This window comes from Cervus elaphus, chromosome 21, assembly GCF_910594005.1.
Source record: "Cervus elaphus chromosome 21, mCerEla1.1, whole genome shotgun sequence".
Classification (NCBI taxonomy): Eukaryota; Metazoa; Chordata; class Mammalia; order Artiodactyla; family Cervidae; genus Cervus; species Cervus elaphus.
In genome coordinates this window covers 26,808,594-26,829,192 of record NC_057835.1, presented here as the reverse complement: position 1 = coordinate 26,829,192, position 20,599 = coordinate 26,808,594, and the positions used below count along the sequence as shown (strand labels likewise).

Genomic DNA, 20,599 nt, shown 5'->3' with positions numbered 1-20,599 from the left:
GGAGCCTGACAGGTTACAGTCCATGGAGTCACAAAGAGTTGGACTTGACTTAGCAACTAAACAACAACAAAACAATTGTATTCTGCCCTCACCCCCATTCATATATTAAATCCAACCCATAGTACCTCAGAACATATCCGTATATGAAGACATGGCTTTAGAGGTATTTAAATTAAAATGAGGTCCTACAGGTAGGCCCAATCTGATATGACTGGTGTCCTTATAAGAAAAGGAGTTTAGGACATAACACATAGAACAAGGGAAGACTATGTGAGGACATAGGCAGAGGAGAGGTCTCAGGAGAAACCACCCCAGTAGACATCTTATTCTAGCCTCCACAGTTGTGAGAAAAATTCTGTTGTTTAAGTCACCCATCTGGAGTATTTTGTTGTGGTCATCCCAGCAGACTCAAACACCAACCAACAAATGTGCTCAGTCACTAAGTCGTGTCTGACTCTGTGGCCCCATAGACTGCACCCCTCTAGGATCTTCTGTCCATGGGGTTTCCTGGCAAGAATACTGGAGTGGGTTGCCATTTCCTTCTCCAGGGGATCTTCCTGACCCAGGGATCGAATCTGTATCTCCTGCATTGGCAGGTGGGTTCTTTACCACTAGCACCACCTGGGAAGCCAACAAACAAAAGTCAGGAAAGAACTAGGATCCCAAATCTAGGGTCAGCATTGCCCTGTGGTCTCCTTCTGCAAAGACAGAGTCACATGTTAAGGAGATATGAACAGAGACATAAATATGAATGTAATGTGTGTGCATGTGTGTCTGCAGTGTGCGTACCTACTAATATTCTCTTATTCTGCTCTCCACTCATGTAACACAGTACTCAACAATGACAACCTGAAGACCTTTCCTCTAAGATCAAGAACAAGGCAAGGATGCCCACTGTCCCACACTTTTATTCAACATAGTACTGGAAGTCCTTGCCAGAGCCAGTAGGCAAGAAGAAGAAATAAAAGACATCCAAATCAGGAAGGAAGAAGTGAAACTGTCTCTATTTGCAGATGTCATGGTATTATATATAGAAAACCCTGAAGACTCCACCAAAAAAGTGTTAGAACTGAAAAATGAATTCAGTAAAGTTAAAATATACAAAATCAACACACAAATATCTGTTGCATCTCTGTATATGAATAACAACTATCAGAAAGAAAAAAAAATCCCATTTACAATCGCATCAAAAAAGACTAAAATGCCTAGAAATAAATTTAACCAAGGAAGTAAAAAACCTGTATACTGAAAACTATAAGACACTGATGAAGGAAACTGAAGGACAAACAAATAAATGGAAGAATATTCTGTGATCATGGATTGGAAGACATAATATTGTTAAAATGTTCATGCTATACAATGCAATCTAAGGATTCAGTGCAATCCCTAACAAAATTCCAGTGCCATTTTTCACAGAAATAGAACAAATAATCCTTAATTTTATGGAACCACAAAAGACCCTAAACAGCCAAAATGATTTCTTTCTTAAGAAAGAAAAACAAAGCTAGAGGAATCACACTTCCTGATTTCAAACAGTTTACAGAGCTTTAGTAATGAAAACAGTATGGTGCTGGCCTACACATAGACACACAGATCATGGAATAGAGTAAGAGCCCAGAAGTAAACCCACACATATGTGGTCAACTGATTTTCCTGGTGGCTCAGACAGTAAAGAATCTTCCTGCAATGCAGGAGACTAGGTTTGTTCCCTGGTTGGGAAGATCCCCTGGAGGAGAGCATGGCAACCCACTCCAGTATTCTTGCCTGGAGAATCCTCATGGACAGAGGAGCCTGGCAGGGCTCCATGGGTTGCACAGAGTCAGACATGACTGAGAGACTAAGCACAAGTGAAAGTGAAAGTCGCTCAGTCGTGTCCGACTCTTTGCAACCCCATGGACTATACAGTCCATGGAATTCTCCAGGCCATAATACTGGAGTGGGTAGCCTTTCCCTTCTCCAGGGGATTTTTCCAACTCAGGGATCGAATCCAGGTCTCCCGCATTGCAAGTGGGTTAATTTCCAGCTAAGCCACAAGGGAAGCAAATATGTGATCAACTGATTTACGAGAAAGGAGCCAAGAAAGCACAGTGGAAAAGAACTGTCTTGCCAATAAATGGTGTTGGGAAAACTGGGCAGCCACGTTTTTGCATGTGTGCATTCCCTTGTGGCTCAACGGGTAAAAGAATCCACCTGTGATGCGGGAGACCTGGGTTCAATCTCTGGGTTGGGAAGATCCCCTTGAGAAGGGAAAGGCTACCCACTCCAGTATGGCCTGGAGAATTCCATGGACTGTATAGTCCATGTGGTCGCAAAGAGTCGGACATGACTGAGTGACTTTCACTTTTCACTTTCATGCAAATATGTGAAGAACTCATACAACTCAATAGAAAACAAAAACAATCCAATTGAAAAATAAGTGAAGGTAGGTGAAATGGGTGTCTTTGGGTGCTCAGCCATATTTGACTCTTTGCAACCCCATGAACTACAGCCCACTAGGCTCCTCTGTCTATGGGATTTTCCAGGCAAGAATACTGGAGTGGCTTGCCATTTTCTTCTCCAGGGGCTCTTCCGGACCCAGGGTTGAAATGTGCATCTCCTGCATTAGCAGGCAGATTCTTTACCACTGAGCTACCAGAGAAGCCCAGGTGAAATGGATGAAGATGGTCAAAAAGTACAGACTTCCAATTATGAGCTAAGTAAGTTTTGGGGAGGTCATGTACTGCATGGCAACTACAGACATAATCCTGTATTGCATATTTGAAAGCTGCTAAGAGAGAAGATCTTAAAGGGAAAAAATTTTGTATTTCTGTGAGGTGATGTGACTTTGTGTGGTACTCATTTCATAATATATACGTGTATCAGGCCATCACAGTGTACACCTGAAACTGATACAATACAGTGCTCAATGTCAATTATATAAATATTTTAAAAAAGATGGGCTGTCAGGATGTTAATGAAAAGCCTCTTACTTTTGTTACTTTGTTTTTGTGTCTTAAGAATTTTGTGATTTTTCTGCTTTCTGCAAATGAGTAAAGTTATAAGCATAAATATTAGAGCTTTTGTCTTCTTGTTTTTAAACCTAAAATCCTCACCTTCCTGATCACTTTGTTTTAACCATATATTAGTGGAAGTGGCCATATTGGGCTTGAAGTCATAAGGTGGTAATTTGATGAGGTTTGGGCAAGTCATTTAGCGTCTCTGGCTCTGCTCATTAAGGTGGAAATAATTTTGGCTTCACAAAACAATTGGGAGGAGAACAGTGGGGCATAGTCAGTAATATATAAGGTCTTAGAGTCACACCTGTGTTGATAGCCCATGACTTTGCTGAACCTTCTTTGCTTTGACTGTAAGATGGATGTGGGCGCATCGAGGGTTGCCATAGGACTGAGAGCCCCCAACACTGTTCCAGACACTGCTTTGCCTTAAGACGTGAGAACCAGCATGACAATGCCGCTAAGGATGCCGGAGTGCCGTGAAAGCACTAAGTTCAGGCTATTATTTCTGCGTCCTCCTAAATAGCTCTTTTAATAAGGAGGTACCATCCTAGACTTCGACATTCAAGGTAGTTCCGGGGGCACTCCTGAGACATCCATGGCGCAGGTTCTCCTGGGCTGCACTTGCAGTGGACAGCACTCAGGTATGCTCACCACCACGTCGCGCCCTCAAGTACAAATGTGAACACAGATTCATCAGTACGTGCTGCTGCTTCTTTAGTTTCACTACCGGAAAAGCCTCCTTGGGTGGAAAGACTTCATTTGCTATGCTTTCTGCCTTTGAGTCTGCTTCGCATAGTAAGCAGGTGTTTTTTCATTCAAAACATGTTGTGGCCCTGGGTGAAAACCATCCTGCAGCAAGCAGCCCATTCAGTGGGGTGGGGGGATGGGAGGGACGCAATGCGGGGTGGGGTAAGGGGAATCCGGCAATTCTAGACCCATTACAGCCAGAGTCAGTCTCAAGAAATACTTAACGTGAGAAAGTGCCACTCCCTGCCTGTATACCTTATCTTACTTACCTGGAGCCAAATGGCCTTCAATTTCCTGAAATTAACCAGAAGGCATGTTGACTATTGGACATTTCTCGGTAATTTCAGGTTGCAGGTCAGCAAGCTATACCCCAAGGGGTCAAGTCTGACTCAACGTTTTTGGAAGGCCTGTCAGATAAGCATGGTTTTCACGTTTGTAAATGGTTTGTTGCTGTTGTCGTGGGAGTTTTTAGAAAAATGTAGAATATATACCTACAGTTATTTATATTTTCTTAATTTGTAAATAGTTTTTAAAATGGAGAAGGAAATGGCAGCCCATTCCAGTATTCTTGCCTGGAGAATTCCGTGGACAGAAGAGCCTGGTGGGCTGTAGTCCATGGGGTCGCAAAGAGTCGGACATGACTGAGTGACTAACACAGTTTTTAAAAAGAAGAAAAGAATATTATTTTATAACACATGAAAATGAAATCCAAATTCTTGTGTCTATAAATAAAGTTTTATTGGAACATCACTCACTGACACACGGCCTCTGACTGCTTTCCTGTTGGAAGGGCAGAGCATCACCGTTGGTGGGGAGGTTCCCCTTCTACTCAGTTGAACAAACATAAATGAATAAATAAAACAAGATATCCTTTTGTTTTGATATGACAAATTCTGACCATCCAGTAGTGCCACAGGTCAGAATTTAATCTGTAAATATTTAGGAACTGATCCAAACAAAGGGAAAAACCATGACGAAAATAACCTTTATTCTGTAAGCCAAGCACCAAATGGGCACTCCCTAGCCTGTGATTGTCTCTGAAATATTTATTCAACAAGGGAAGAAACAATTGCTCTAGGGTAAGCCTTCAAGCTGAAAAGAATACTAGAAAAATGAAATTAAAGTCTATAGCTAAGTTATTCAAGATTGTAGCAGAAGTTGTTGAAATAATCCCCACAATTCTCCATTTTACTTTGGTGGCAAATCAGGTGAGATTAAGCTAACAGCATTAAACCCCTCCTAGAATCTCAACAAAGGTCTGTATAGTCAAAGCTATGGTTTTTCCAGTAGACATGTACAGATGTGAGAACTGAACCATAAAGAAGGCTGAGTGCCAAAGAATAGATGCTTTTGAATTGTGGTGCTGGAGAAGACTCTTGAGAGTCCCGTGGCCTGTAAGGAGATTAAACCAGTCAGTCCTAAAGGAAATCAACCCTAAATATTCACTGGAAGGACTGATCCTGAAGCTCCAATATTTTGGCCACCTGATGCGATGAGCTGACTCACTAGAAAAGACCTTGATGCTGAGAAAGACTGGAGGTAAAAGGGGAAGGGGGTGACAGAGGACGAGATGGTTAGATAGCATCACGGACTCGATGGACATGAATCTGAACAAGCTCTGGCAGATAGTAAAGGACAGAGGAGCCCAGTGTGTTGCACTTTATGTGGTCAGAAAGAGTTGGACATGACAGCGACTGAACAACAACACCACAACAGGATCTCAAAGGCTTTCCTTCCCAAGACTGGATTCTTCCTGAGTGGCTCCAGGATCTACGGATGCATCAGTCTGTACTTTGGCTGCTCCTTCCTTGTCTTGGGTGCCCTGAGCGGGAAACCTACTGTTGGGGTGTGCGTGCGTGTCTGTGTGTCTTGGGAGAGAACAAGAGAGTGTAAGAGCCACCCAGTTCTGATGCCTAATCAGGAGAAGCAAGTCAGGAATGCTATCCCAGGTTCAGAGAGTGTAACACTAAAAAAGTCAGAATTCAGGTAAGAAGGAATTTAAAGGCAAAATACAACTCCCAATGTAAATGTTCACTGCAACGCTCTTTTGAGTAAAGATTGAAAACAGCCTAGATATGCAAAAACTGAATTGCTTTTATTTTAATTTTAAATCGGAGGATAATTGTTTTACAATGTTGTGTTTGTTTCTGCCATAAACAACATGTGAAGTGAAGTCGCTCAGTCGTGTCCGACTCCTTGCGACCCCATGGACTATAGCCTACGAGGCTCCTCCATCCGTGGGGTTTTCCAGGCAAGAGTACTGGAGTGGGTTGCCATTCCCTTCTCCAGGGGATCTTCCCCACCCAGGGATCGAACCTAGGTCTCCTTCATTGCAGGCAGATGCTTTACCCTCTGAGCCACCAGGGATGAATCAGCCATAATTATGCATATGTCCCCTCTCTCTTGAACCTCCCTTCCACCCACCACCCCATTCTACCCCTCTAGCTAACTGTGGTACATGCACATAGAGAAACAGCACAACAACTCTGCAGAACTAGTATAGACACACTATGTGAAGCTCAGTAGAGAAGGGGCTTGTGGCCAAATGGGGTAGACCTGGAACTATTGATCTATGGATCCACTCAGGGCCCCAGTTTAAGGCCCGCCTCCACTACAAAGAGGCTTTATGTCTCCGTCCACGTCTCCTGCCTCTAGCATCCCTATCTACCTCCCTGATACCATGGCCCCCTGACCTTCAGTAGTCTCCACAGCATGGACCCTCCCCATTCCAAAGGAATAAGGGAGAGAGGGGTAAGATAAAAATAATTAAATTGCCATAAACTTATTTATTTACTGTTTTTCACAAGTAGTCATTCATTCCAATGATTATTTGAACTTTTAAACTTGACGTGAATATTTTTTTTTTCCAGTGGGTTTTGTCATACATTGATATGAATCAGCCATGGATTTACATGTATTCCCAATCCCGATCCCCCCTCCCACCTCCCTCTCCACCCGATTCCTCTGGGTCTTCCCAGTGCACCAGGCCGGAGCACTTGTCTCATGCATCCCACCTGGGCTGGTGATCTGTTTCACCATAGATAGTATACATGCTGTTCTTTTGAAATATCCCACCCTCACATTCTCCCACAGAGTTCAAAAGTCTGTTCTGTATTTCTGTGTCTCTTTTTCTGTTTTGCATATAGGGTTATCATTATCACCTTTCTAAAGTCCATATATATGTGTTAGTATGCTGTAATGTTCTTTATCTTTCTGGCTTACTTCACTCTGTATAATGGGCTCCAGCTTCATCCATCTCATTAGGGCTGGTTCAAATGAATTCTTTTTAATGGCTGAGTAATATTCCATGGTGTATATGTACCACAGCTTCCTTATCCATTCATCTGCTGATGGGCATCTAGGTTGCTTCCATGTCCTGGCTATTATAAACAGTGCTGCGATGAACATTGGGGTGCACGTGTCTCTTTCAGATCTGGTTTCCTCAGTGTGTATGTCCAGAAGTGGGATTGCTGGGTCATATGGCAGTTCTATTTCCAGTTTTTTAAGAAATCTCCACACTGTTTTCCATAGCGGCTGTACTAGTTTGCATTCCCACCAACAGTGTAAGAGGGTTCCCTTTTCTCCACACCCTCTCCAGCATTTATTGCTTGTAGACTTTTGGATAGCAGCCATCCTGACTGGCATGTAATGGTACCTCATTGTGGTTTTGATTTGCATTTCTCTAATAATGAGTGATGTTGAGCATCTTTTCATGTGTTTGTTAGCCATCTGTATGTCTTCTTTGGAGAAATGTCTGTTTAGTTCTTTGGCCCATTTTTTGATTGGGTCATTTATTTTTCTGGAATTGAGCTGCAGGAGTTGCTTGTATATTTTTGAGATTAATCCTTTGTCTGTTTCTTCATTTGCTATTATTTTCTCCCAATCTGAGGGCTGTCTTTTCACCTTACTTATAGTTTCCTTTGTAGTGCAAAAGCTTTTAAGTTTCATTAGGTCCCATTTGTTTAGTTTTGCTTTTATTTCCAATATTCTGGGAGGTGGGTCATAGAGGATCTTGCTGTGATTTATGTCGGAGAGTGTTTTGCCTATGTTCTCCTCTAGGAGTTTTATAGTTTCTGGTCTTACATTTAGATCTTTAATCCATTTTGAGTTTATTTTTGTGTATGGTGTTAGAAAGTGTTCTAGTTTCATTCTTTTACAAGTGGTTGACCAGTTTTCCCAGCACCACTTGTTAAAGAGGTTGTCTTTTTTCCATTGTATATCCTTGCCTCCTTTGTCAAAGATAAGGTGTCCATAGGTTCGTGGATTTATCTCTGGGCTTTCTATTCTGTTCCATTGATCTATATTTCTGTCTTTGTGCCAGTACCATACTGTCTTGATGACTGTGGCTTTGTAGTAGAGTCTGAAGTCAGGCAGGTTGATTCCTCCAGTTCCATTCTTCTTTCTCAAGATTATTTTGGCTATTCGAGGTTTTTTGTATTTCCATACAAATTGTGAAATTCTTTGGTCTAGTTCTGTGAAAAATACCGTTGGTAGCTTGATAGGGATTGCATTGAATCTATAGATTGCTTTGGGTAGAATAGCCATTTTGACAATATTGATTCTTCCAATCCATGAGCACGGTATGTTTCTCCATCTGTTTGTGTCCTCTTTGATTTCTTTCATCAGTGTTTTATAGTTTTCTATGTATAGATCCTTTGTTTCTTCAGGTAGATATACTCCTAAGTATTTTATTCTTTTTGTTGCAATGGTGAATGGTATTGTTTCCTTAATTTCTCTTTCTGTTTTTTCATTGTTAGTATATAGGAATGCAAGGGATTTCTGTGTGTTAATTTTATATCCTGCAACTTTACTATATTCATTGATTAGCTCTAGTAATTTTCTGGAAGAGTCTTTAGGGTTTTCTATATAGAGGATCATGTCATCTGCAAACAGTGAGAGTTTTACTTCTTCTTTTCCTATCTGGATTCCTTTTACTTCTTTGTCTGCTCTGATTGCTGTGGCCAGAACTTCCAACACTATGTTGAATAGTAGTGGTGAGAGTGGGCACCCTTGTCTTGTTCCTGATTTCAGGGGAAATGCCTTCAATTTTTCACCATTGAGGGTGATGCTTGCTGTGGGTTTGTCATATATAGCTTTTATTATGTTGAGGTATGTTCCTTCTATTCCTGCTTTTTGGAGAGTTTTAATCATAAATGAGTGTTGAATTTTGTCAAAGGCTTTCTCTGCATCTATTGAGATAATCATATGGTTTTTATCTTTCAATTTGTTAATGTGGTGTATTACATTGATTGATTTGCAGATATTAAAGAATCCTTGCATTCCTGGGATAAAGCCCACTTGGTCATGGTGTATGATTTTTTTAATATGTTGTTGGATTCTGTTTGCTAGAATTTTGTTAAGGATTTTTGCATCTATGTTCATCAGTGATATTGGCCTGTAGTTTTCTTTTTTTGTGGCATCTTTGTCTGGTTTTGGAATTAGGGTGATGGTGGCCTCATAGAATGAGTTTGGAAGCTTACCTTCATCTGCGATTTTCTGGAAGAGTTTGAGTAAGATAGGTGTTAGCTCTTCTCTAAATTTTTGGTAGAATTCAGCTGTGAAGCCATCTGGTCCTGGGCTTTTGTTTGCTGGAAGATTTTTGATGACAGTTTCGATTTCCTTGCTTGTGATGGGTCTGTTAAGATCTTCTATTTCTTCCTGGTTCAGTTTTGGAAAGTTATACTTTTCTAAGAATTTGTCCATTTCATCCAAGTTGTCCATTTTATTGGCATAGAGCTGCTGGTAGTAGTCTCTTATGATCCTTTGTATTTCAGTGTTGTCTGTTGTGATCTCTCCATTTTCATTTCTAATTTTGTTAATTTGGTTTTTCTCTCTTTGTTTCTTAATGAGTCTTGCTAATGGTTTGTCAATTTTGTTTATTTTTTCAAAAAACCAGCTTTTAGCTTTGTTGATTTTTGCTATGGTCTCTTTAGTTTCTTTTGCATTTATTTCTGCCCTGATTTTTAAGATTTCTTTCCTTCTGCTAACCCTGGGGTTCTTCATTTCTTCCTTCTCTAATTGCTTTAGGTGTAGAGATAGGTTATTTATTTGGTTTTTTTCTTGTTTCTTGATGTAAGCCTGTAATGCTATGAACCTTCCCCTTAGCACTGCTTTTACAGTGTCCCATAGGTTTTGGGTTGTTGTGTTTTCATTTTCATTCATTTCTATACATATTTTGATTTCTTTTTTGATTTCTTCTATGATTTGTTGGTTATTCAGAAGCGTGTTATTTAGCCTCCATATGTTTGAAGTTTTAACAATTTTTTTCCTGTAATTGAGATCTAATCTTACTGCACTGTGGTCAGAAAAGATGACTGGAATGATTTCAATTTTTTTGAATTTTCCAAGACCAGATTTATGGCCCAGGATGTGATCTATTCTGGAGAATGTTCCGTGTGCACTTGAGAAAAAGGTGAAGTTGATTGTTTTGGGGTGAAATGTCCTATAGATATCAATTAGGTCTAGCTGGTCCATTGTGTCATTTAAGGTTTGTGTTTCCTTGTTAATTTTCTGTTTAGTTGATCTATCCATAGTTGTGAGTGGGGTATTAAAGTCTCCCACTATTATTGTGTTACTATTAATTTCCTCTTTCATACTCGTTAGCGTTTGCCGTACATATTGCGGTGCTCCTATGTTGGGTGCATATATATTTATAATTGTTATATCTTCTTCTTTGATTGATCCTTTGATCATTATGTAGTGTCCTTCTTTGTCTCTTTTCACATCCTTTATTTGAAAGTCTATTTTATCTGATATGAGTATTGCGACTCCTGCTTTCTTTTGGTCTCCGTTTGCATGAAATATTTTTTTCCAGCCCTTCACTTTTAGTCTGTATGTGTCTCTTGTTTTGAGGTGGGTCTCTTGTAGACAGCATATATAGGGGTCTTGTTTTTGTATCCATTCAGCCAATCTTTGTCTTTTGGTTGGGGCATTCAACCCATTTACATTTAGGGTAATTATTGATAGGTGTGGTCCCGTTGCCATTTACTTTGTTGTTTTGGGTTCACGTTTATACAACCTTTCTGTATTTCCTGTCTAGAGAAGATCCTTTAGCATTTGTTGAAGAGCTGGTTTGGTGGTGCTGAATTCTCTCAGCTTTTGCTTATCTGTAAAGCTTTTGAATTCTCCTTCACATCTGAATGAGATCCTTGCTGGATACAGTAATCTAGGTTGTAGGTTATTCTCTTTCATTACTTTCAGTACGTCCTGCCATTCCCTTCTGGCCTGGAGGGTTTCTATTGATAGATCAGCTGTTATCCTTATGGGAATCCCTTTGTGTGTTATTTGTTGTTTTTCCCTTGCTGCTTTTAATATTTGTTCTTTGGTTTGATCTTTTTTAATTTGATTAATATGTGTCTTGGGGTGTTTCGCCTTGGGTTTATCCTGTTTGGGACTCTCTGGGTTTCTTGGATTTGGGTGGCTATTTCCTTCCCCATTTTAGGGAAGTTTTCAGCTATTATCTCCTCGAGTATTTTCTCATGGCCTTTCTTTTTGTCTTCTTCTTCTGGAACTCCTATGATTCGAATGTTGGGGCGTTTCACAGTGTCCCAGAGGTCCCTGAGGTTGTCCTCATTTCTTTTGATCCTTTTTTCTTTTTTCCTCTCTGCTTCATTTATTTCCACCATTTTATCTTCTACCTCACTTATCCTATCTTCTGCCTCTGTTATTCTACTCTTGGTTCCCTCCAAAGTGTTTTTGATCTCATTCATTGCATTATTCATTTTTAATTGACTCTTTTTTATTTCTTCTAGGTCTTTATTAAACAGTTCTTGAATCTTTTCAATCTTTGTTTCCAGGCTATTTATCTGTAACTCCATTTTGTTTTCAAGATTTTGGATCATTTTTATTATCATTATTCTAAATTCTTTTTCAGGTAGATTCCCTATCTCCTCCTCTTTTGTTTGAGTTGGTGGGCATTTTTCATGTTCCTTTACCTGTTGGGTATTTCTTTGCCTTTTCATCTTGTTTAGATTGCTGTATCTGGAGTGGGCTTTCTGTATTCTGGAGGTCTGTGGTTCCTTTTTATTGTGGAGGATTAACCCAGTGGGTGGGGTTAGACGATTGGCTTGTCAAGATTTCCTGGTTAGGGGAGCTTGCGTCAGTGTTCTGGTGCGTGGAACTTGATTTCTTCTCTTTGGAAAGCAATGGAGTGCCCAGTAATGAGTTTTGAGATGGGTCTATGTGTTAGGTGTCACCTTGGGCAGCCTGTATGTTGATGTTCAGGGCTATGTTCCTGCGTTGCTGGAGAATTTGCGTGGTATGTCTTGCTCTAAAACTTATTGGCTCTTGGGTGGTGGTTGGTTTCAGTGTAGGTATGGAGGCTTTTGGACGGTTACTTATTACTTCAAGTTCCATGTAGTCAGGAGTTTTCTGGTGTTCTCAGGTTTTGGGCTTAAGTCTCCTGCCTCTGGATTTCAGTTTTATTCTTCCTGTAGTCTCAGGACTTCTCCAACTATACAGCCCTGATAAGAAAACTTCTAGGTTAATGGCTAAAAGATTCTCCCCCGTTAGGGACACCCAGAGAGGTTCACAGAGTTACATGAAGAAGAGGAGAGGGAGGAGGGAGATAGAGATGAACAGGAGGAGAAAAAGGGGGACTCAAGAGGAGAGAGACAGATCTACGCAGCTGTCTGTTCCCAGAGTGTTCTCCGTAGCCCAGTCACCTACAAGGATTCACAGAATTGGATTGGGAAGAGAAGGGGAAAGGAGGAAATAGAGGTGTTCTGAGGTAGAAAACAGAGAGTCAAGATTGGGAGAGAATAATCTTCGGTTTAAAAATAGGGCTTCTCTGCTTTTTTTTTTTTTGTAAGGTTATAGTGTATTGAAAATGAAAATTAAGGAGTAGTAGAGGAGTACTAGAGGACTTTAAAAGAAATAAGAGAAAAAGAAAAATAGAAAATAGAAGAGAAAAAGGAAAGAAAAAAAAGAAAGAAAAAGAAAAAAAAAGAAAAAAGAAATTTTTTTTTCCCCCCTAATTAAAAAATCATAAAAGTCTGTGGAAATGAAAGTTAAGGAGTAATGGGGGAGTAATAGGGGATTTTAAAGGAAAATAAAAGAGAAGAAAGAAAAAAGAAAAAAAAGAAAAAAGAATATAAAAAAAATAAAAAAAAAAATAAAAAAAGAGAAAAAAGTAAAATTATATCTAGGAGTTTCTCTGGAGCTGTTGCAGTCAGTGTGGGTTCGGCTCAGTTTCAGATAGCTCCTCGTTCCAGCTTACGCTTCTCGATATCTACAGGCCCCTCCGGTGTAGTCAGTGTTTCCTAGAGGGATTTTAATCTGTTGCACCAGTCCCTTCTGAAGCGGTTCCCTTTGTTTATTTGGCTTCTGTTTGCCGGTCTCTTCAGAGCCTCATTTCCGCCCTGACACAGGCGGGCGGAGGTGGACTCTTATTCAGGTAGCTAGTTCCGTCGCTCCGCGGGGCAGGGATGGGCTGGCGCTGCAGGGAGGGGCTGGCGCTGTGGGGACAGGCCTGCGCCGCGGGGATGGGCTGGGGCTGACGGGAGGGGCTGACGCTGCTTTCTCCGTCTGTGCTGCTCAGGCTCCCGGCTGTTCTATATGGAGCGCGCCCCGCGCTGCGCGAGGTTCCAGCCCTCGGGTGTTCCACAAAAGCGCGGAAGGAAACGCTGCGTCTGCTCTCTGTGCCTTCCCCGTCAGAGCGGTCCAGGCAGCCAGGGGCTTGGTGGGCGCACTCTCCCCAGGTGTGGCGCGCCCCCTCCCTTCCACGGACCCAGACTCAGTTTCCGCTGGCGCCAGTCGGGCGCGCGCGCCTTCCGCCCTCCGCGTCCCAGCCCCAGTCCCTGCCCGCGCCGGTCGGGTGCCTGCGCCCTGTGTCTCGCCGCGACCTTCCCCTCCCCCCTGCCTCCTGCCTCCAGCGGGGCTGGGCCGGTCCGCAGCCTGCGAGCTCCTCTCTGGACCCTCTCGGTCTCTTTGTTCTGCGAACGGCCGGCAGTGTGTTCGGGCGGTTAATTTACTCTCTCTCTTTTGGTCTCCCACAGTTCAAGTTGGCAACTCACAGAAGTTCCCTCCGATTGTCCTCAGGGCACTCAGGCCCGGACCCTACCCCAAGCAATGCCGCCTAAGAGCTCCCGGGACGGATCTCCGTCCTTAGCTCTTTTGTCTCACTTTTTATCTTTTATATTTTGTCCTACCTCCTTTCGAAGACAATGGGCTGCTTTTCTGGGCGCCTGATGACCTTAGCTAGCGATCTGAAGTTGTTTTGCGAAGTTTGCTCTGCGTTCAGTTATTCTTTTGATGAATTTGTAGGAGAGAAAGTGGTCTCCCCGTCCTACTCCTCCGCCATCTTGGCTCCTCCCTGACGTGAATATTTGATACAGTATTCCATAGACAGAAAAATAAACCAGGAATTATTGAACTTATTTAACTGGAAGATAACAAACAATTTAAATAGCATACATTTTTTAGGCAGTTCGTCATTAAAAGAACCAAAGAAAGATTTGTGTGTTGGGATCCATCTGAGATTTTGTAAGAAGTCCCTTGTGGCTCATCCCTGGCAACATTTGAACCCCTAGTCTTTGCTGTTTATTTAGTTATTGTCATTATTATTGTTATTGAGAGATTCCCTGGTGGCTCAGAGGCAAGAATCTGCCTGCAGTGCAGAAACTGCTGGTTTGATATCTGGGTCAGTTGGGAAGATTCCCCTGGAGGAGGGCATAGCAACCCACTTCAGTATTCTTACCTGGAGAATCCCAGCCTGAGGAGCTGGGAGGGCTACGTCCACAGGGCTGTGAAGAGTCAGACATGAATGAGGGACTGAGCAAGCATGCATGCATAGGATGAATTGTGTTCTCAAAATCCACATGCTGAAGTCCCAGTCCTTGGTACCTTAGAGTGTGACTGTATTCAGAGATAGGGTCTTTAAAGAGCTGATTAAGGCAAGATGAGATTATGAGAGTGGATCTGAATCCTAAAGGACTAGTGTCCTTAAGAGCAGAGACGAGGACACAGACACACAGTGAGGGAAGACCATGTGAAGACACATGGAAAGAATGGCCGCTCACGGGCCAAGGAGAGAGATGTCAGGAGAAACTGCTGACACCCTGAGCTTGGACCTCCTGGATCCAGAACACTGAGAAAAATAACTTCTGCTACTTAAGCTCCCAAGACTGTGGTACCTTGTTGTCACAGTCTTAGCAAATTCTCACAGTAATTAGTCATGCACTGGAGGGAGAGATCTCTTCCAGGCTCTTTAGTCATTTGACGAGAGCACCACTGAAAAGCTTCTGATGTGTTGATGTGTTTTTTTCCCATCTGGATAGTTCTGAGGGCACGTCATCCCAAACCTATTTAGCTCAGTGTTCTTGTAACTAACTCATCAGATGTTTATTGACTTCACCTAATAACAAAATGTGTAACTCGATACTATGAAAAAAGAAGAAGTGAAAAAAGAGAGGGGAAAGTTATTAGGGAGGAGACATGGCATTTCTATGCGAGTGATTCTTTAACTCAGTAATTAAGCGAAGATTGAACTAGTGCTGGAAGGAAAGCTTTACCAAGTGATTTTCTTGGACCTAATGTCATGTGCCTGCGTGAGAGTCCCTATGGATTGTAGCCCACCAGGCTCCTCTGTCCATGGGTTCTCCAGGCAAGAATACTGGCGTGGGTTGCCATTTCCTCTCTTGCATCTCTTGCATTGGGAGGCGGGTTCTTTACCACTAGCGCCACCATGTACTCACAAAGCCTGGGAGAGAAATGCCACCGTTGGCAGCAGGATGCAGATGAGAACATAGAGCTCAGAACTGGTTTGCAACTTGGGTGGCACAGAACCGCAGCAGCAGCCAGGCTCCAGGGCCCAGGCTGATGGACTGTGGCCGGGGGCTGGGGAGGGTGGGTACCGGTCCCCTGTGTGGCTAGGCAGCATTCACCAAATTCACCCTCTTTGGAAACCAGGAGGATCTGCAAGCCTTGCCTTTCTCAGCTCAGCTCCTTGTAACATTCAGAACCTTGGACTGGACAGGAGAGGGGGCTGTGCAATTAAAAAGAAAAGCTTTTGTTTATTTGTTTGATTATCTGATTCCGGGTGAGGGAACCCAGCCTTGGTGCTGATGCAGAGCACTTACTGCAGGTTCTCAAAGGCTTCTCTGAGTAGTTTTTTTCTTTTTCCATTTGCGGTTTTCCGCCCGGGTCAGGGAGGCTGTGCTCTACGCTGTGATGCTGAAACGGTCTCACTTCTCCATTCCCCGGGCTTCCTCCTGCCTAGCAGCTGGGCCCCTCTCCAGAGACCTGATTTAACTCGCTCCTTCTATGGGGCTGCCGGAGGTCTCCCAGGCTGGCTCTCCTGGGTCCGGCCAGCCTTCTTTGAAGGCTGCAAAGCCCTCTTCTCCCTCCTGAAAAACCCTGTAAACGCAGCGGTAACAGCTGCTCGGGTTAGACACCCGAGCGACTGAACATCCCGAGTAAGGAAGAATTTATTTGCTAGGGGAAGGGATTTTCCTGCTCTCCAGTAAGTCAGTTAACTGTTTGAGAAAAGGAAAGAAAATTATGTCCTCTGACAGGTACTTAATGAGAGCACCGGACCCCTCAGGGACACGGACGCCCCAGCGCCAGGCCCCATCCCTGCTGGGGTGGAGGTGGGAGCCGGGGGCGTGACGGGAAGGGGGTGGGGGGAGACTTGGCTCCTCCCACTTCCCCAGGCAGAGAATATCCACGTCGTCGCCCCTCCCCCAGTCTGGCTGGGTTTGGTTCCTAATTTGAATGAAGCCATTTAGGTTATCTTTTTTTCTTCCTGTTAATTAATTAATTTATTTTTAATTGAAGGATAATTGCAACATTGTGTTGGTTTCTGCCATGCATCAACATGGATCAGCCATAGGACAACTGACAAAGGATTAATTTCCAGAATATACAAGCAGCGTATGCAACTCAATAACAGAAAAACAACCCAATCAAAAAGTGGGCAAAAGACCTAAACAGACATTTCTTCAAATAAGACCTACAGATGGCTAGTAAACACATGAAAAGATGCTCAATATCGCTCATTATTAGAGAAATACACAAATCAAAACTGCAATGAGATATCACCTCATGCTGGTCAGAATGGCCATCATCAAAAAGTCTACGAACAATAAATGCTAGAGAGGGTATGGAGAAAAGGGAACCCTCTTGCACTGTTGGTGGGAATGTAAATTGATGCAGCCACTGTGTAAGACAGTATGGAGATTCCTTAAAAAATTAGGAATAAAGCTACCCTATGACCCAACGATCCCACTACTGGGCATATAACCTGAGAAGAGCATAACTGAAAAAGACACACGTATCCCGGTGTTCATTGCAGTGAAAGCGAAAGTTGCTCAGTCATGTCCAGTTTTTGGTGACCCCGTGGACTGTAGCCTGCCAGGCTTCTCTGTCCACGGAATTCTCCAGGCCAGAATACTGGAGTGGGTAGCCATTCCCTTCTCCAGGAGATCTTCTGAACCCAGGTCTCCTGCATTCTTTACCATCTGAGCCACCAGGGAAGTTCAAGTTCACTGCAGCACTATTTACAACAGCTAGGACATGGAAGCAACCTGGATGTCCACTGACAGGGGAATGGATAAAGAAACTGTGGTGCATTTAGATTATCTTTGAAATTACCTTCTGGATGCCGAGTTCAACCTCCAGGATCTGATAGGAGGGACCGTGAAAGTTTCTTAAAAACCAAACCCTAGAACTCCTTCAGTTCCTAGCTAAAAGCTGCCATGATATTCCCGAAGCAGAATTCACACCTTATTGTCCTAAGACATCCAAAAACACTCACAAAAATGCTCTGCACTCCTCTGCAGGTGAGTGTGGAACATGACGACTCTCCAACCTGATCTTCTGCCTTGCAGGCACATTGGCTCTTTAACTCGAGGACACCTCATTTTGATGAAGAGCTGGCTTCTTTCAAGGTAGAGCTGGGTGGGGAGTGGGGGGTGGTCTCTGGGTCCCCAGTGCACAGCCCCACATTGCCACTGAAGCCAATCCAGAAAGTTGTGGAGTGGTGATTCTAATATCTGGCCCTACCATAAGCCTGCAGCAATCTCAGGTCTTTCCCAAAGAAAATGTATAGCATCCAGGAAGACAGTTTACTGCTGACCAGGTAAGAGCTCCAGCCTACCGACAGAGTCCATGCATCTGACCATCCTATATGACAGCATCATAAGTCACATGGTACTGTTGTGTCATCTACAGACAGGTTGAGGCTTCCCCAGCGCCACAGAGCTCAGAGAAAGCAGCACTGACCCCAAGAGCCAGACACCTGGGCCTAATCTCATCTAGATTGCTATCGAATCCGCATTCCTTTGGTGCCTAGAAAGGAGGAAAATTGACTTCGCATGCTTACAGTGCCTATAAAGATGAATCCTTTTGCAATGACTTTCCGGTAGAATAAGATTCTCCCCCCCCCCCGCCCCACACCTTTTAGGGGATAGAATCCTGGTAAGTGACAAGAGACAGATAAATAACAAGATGGAAAAGACCTGTCTATGTGATGCTCAACAGCTGGGACATCCAAATGGTCTGTTTCATCTATACTGAAAAAAATCTGAAGAATAGGGCTTCCCTAGTGACAGTGGTAAAGAATTCACCTGCTAGTGCAGGAGACACGGGATCAATCCCTGGTCTGGGAGGACCCCACATGCTGCAGAGCAACTGAACCTCTGCACCCTGAGCACTACTGAGCCTGTGCGCTAGAGCCCGGGAGCCACAGCTACTAAAGCCTGCATGCCTGGAACCTGTGCTCTGCAACAAGAGAAACCACTGCAGTGAGAAACCTGAGCACCGCAACTAGAGAGCAGCCCCGACTTGCCACAAGTAGAGGAGTCTGAGCGGCAACAGCGAAGACCCAGCACAGCCCAAACGAATTCATTAATTAATTCACTTAAAAAAATTTGAAGGACAGATTAAATGTTTGAACTCTTCATGCAAATGTTTGGGCCTGGTGTAAAGACAGCTCTAGATTGATGAAAGTGATGTATTTATTGGAAAATGCTGTAGGGTACTAGATTTATGTCAAGCTTGGATGGTGCGGGCAGTCTGGGGGAAGCTCCTGACCCCAGAGGCACAGGAAGTGGGCAGCTATACCCTAACACAGACGGTTCCTGACAACTATCTCTTTTCCAGGTGACCAAAAGTGTCATTCCTGGACATAGCACAGAGCAAACCATTTGCTGAGGTTCGGGGAGAGGCTTCAGTGGGTCACACACGGAGAGCACAGTGGACTAGGCAGAACTTGAGCCTGGCTGTGGAGCACGCCAGAGGTCATGCAGCACCCCCAGCTGAAACTGTCATCCGAAGCATCGGACAAGGTCACCTCACAAAGGGAAATGCAAGACCTTTCTGTGTGCTCATTACCACATTTGCTCTTGGGTTCACACACATGCTGGAGGCCGAATGTCTGGGCACCGTGGTGGATGCAACGTTAAAGACACCCCCGCCCCCCAGAAGTCCAGTGCAATGAAAGTGGACACACCTGTAAATCCTCTTTTTTAAAAGTTTTTTTTTTTTTTTTGGACCGTTTTTTAAGTCTTTATTGAATTGTTTCTATCTTATTGTTTTAATTATTATTATTAAACTTTTAAATTTTGTACTGGAATATAGCCAATTAACAGTGCTGTGATAGTTTCAGGTGGACAGTCAAGGGGCTGTCCTACATGTACATGTATCCACTCTCCTCCAAACTCCCCTCCATCCAGGCTGCCACATAACCTTGAACAGAGTGCCCTGTGCAGTAAGTCCTTGTTTGTTATCCATTTAAAACATAGCAGTGTGTACATGCCCATGCCCATCCCAAACTCCCTAACTATCCCTTCACCCCATCCTTTCCCCTGGCCACCATAAGTTCTCTAAGTCTGTGGGTCTGTTCCTGTTTTGTAAATAGTTCATTTGTATCATGACTTTCTAGATTCCAAATAAAAGGGATGTCACACAATGTTTCTGCTTCTCTGTCTGACTTATTTCATTCAGTGTAACAATTTTGAGGTCCACCCTTGTTGTGTTTGTTTTTTTGGCCACGAGTGACGTAGGATCTTAGCTCCCTGAGCAGGGATCGAACACAAACCCCAGCATCAGGAGGTCAAGTCTTACCCATTGGGCAGCTACGGAAATTCCTAAATTTTAAAGTAAGCTTACACTTATAGAAAAGGTGCAGGTACCACGCGTGAGTGCATGCTAAGTCGCTTCAGTTGTGTCTGACTCCGTGTGACCCCATGGACTGTAGCCCACCAGGCTCTTGTGCCCATGAGATTTCCCAGGCAAGAATAGTGGGGTGGGTTGCCATTTCCTTCTCCAGGTATCTTCCCGACCCAGGGATCAAACCTGAGTCTCTTCAGTCTTCTGTATTGGCAGGCTTTACTACTAGCGCCACCTGGGAAGCCCTGCAGGTACTATACAAAGACATTTTTCCTCTAACCTAATCAGTTTAAGAGGAGAGTGAAAAAGCTGGCTTAAAACTCAACATTCAGAAAACTAAGATCATGGAATCCAGTCTCATCACTTCATGGCAGGTAGATGGGGAAACAATGGAAACAGTGATAGACTTTGTATTTTGGGCTCCGAAATCACTCCAGATGGTGACTGCGGCCATGAAATTAAAAGACACTTGCTCCTTTAAAGAAAAGCTATGACCAACCTAGACAGCACATTAAAAAGCAGAGACATTACTTTGCCAACAAAGGTCCATCTAGTCAAAGCTATGGTTTTCTCAGTAGTGATATACAGATGTGAGAGTTGGACCATAAAGAAAGCTGACCACTGAAGAACTGATTCTTTTGAATTGTGGTGTTGGAGAAGTCTCTTGAGAGTCCCTTGGACTGTAAGGAGATCCAACCAGTCCATCCTAAAGGAAATCTGTCCTGAATATTCATTGGAAGGACTGATGC

At 43.3% G+C, this 20,599-nt stretch overlaps 1 long non-coding RNA gene across 1 annotated transcript in view; it reads left to right on the top strand.

The window, feature by feature from the left end:
* The window catches only part of LOC122679310, a 39,475-nt gene extending 20,266 nt beyond the window's left edge, over positions 1–19,209 (top strand). Inside the window, exons 2-3 of the long non-coding RNA XR_006336362.1 lie at positions 17,522–17,629; positions 18,843–19,209. This is a non-coding gene — a long non-coding RNA (uncharacterized LOC122679310). The remainder of the gene's footprint in view (positions 1–17,521; positions 17,630–18,842) is intronic.
* The last annotated feature ends 1,390 nt before the right edge of the window (positions 19,210–20,599 follow it).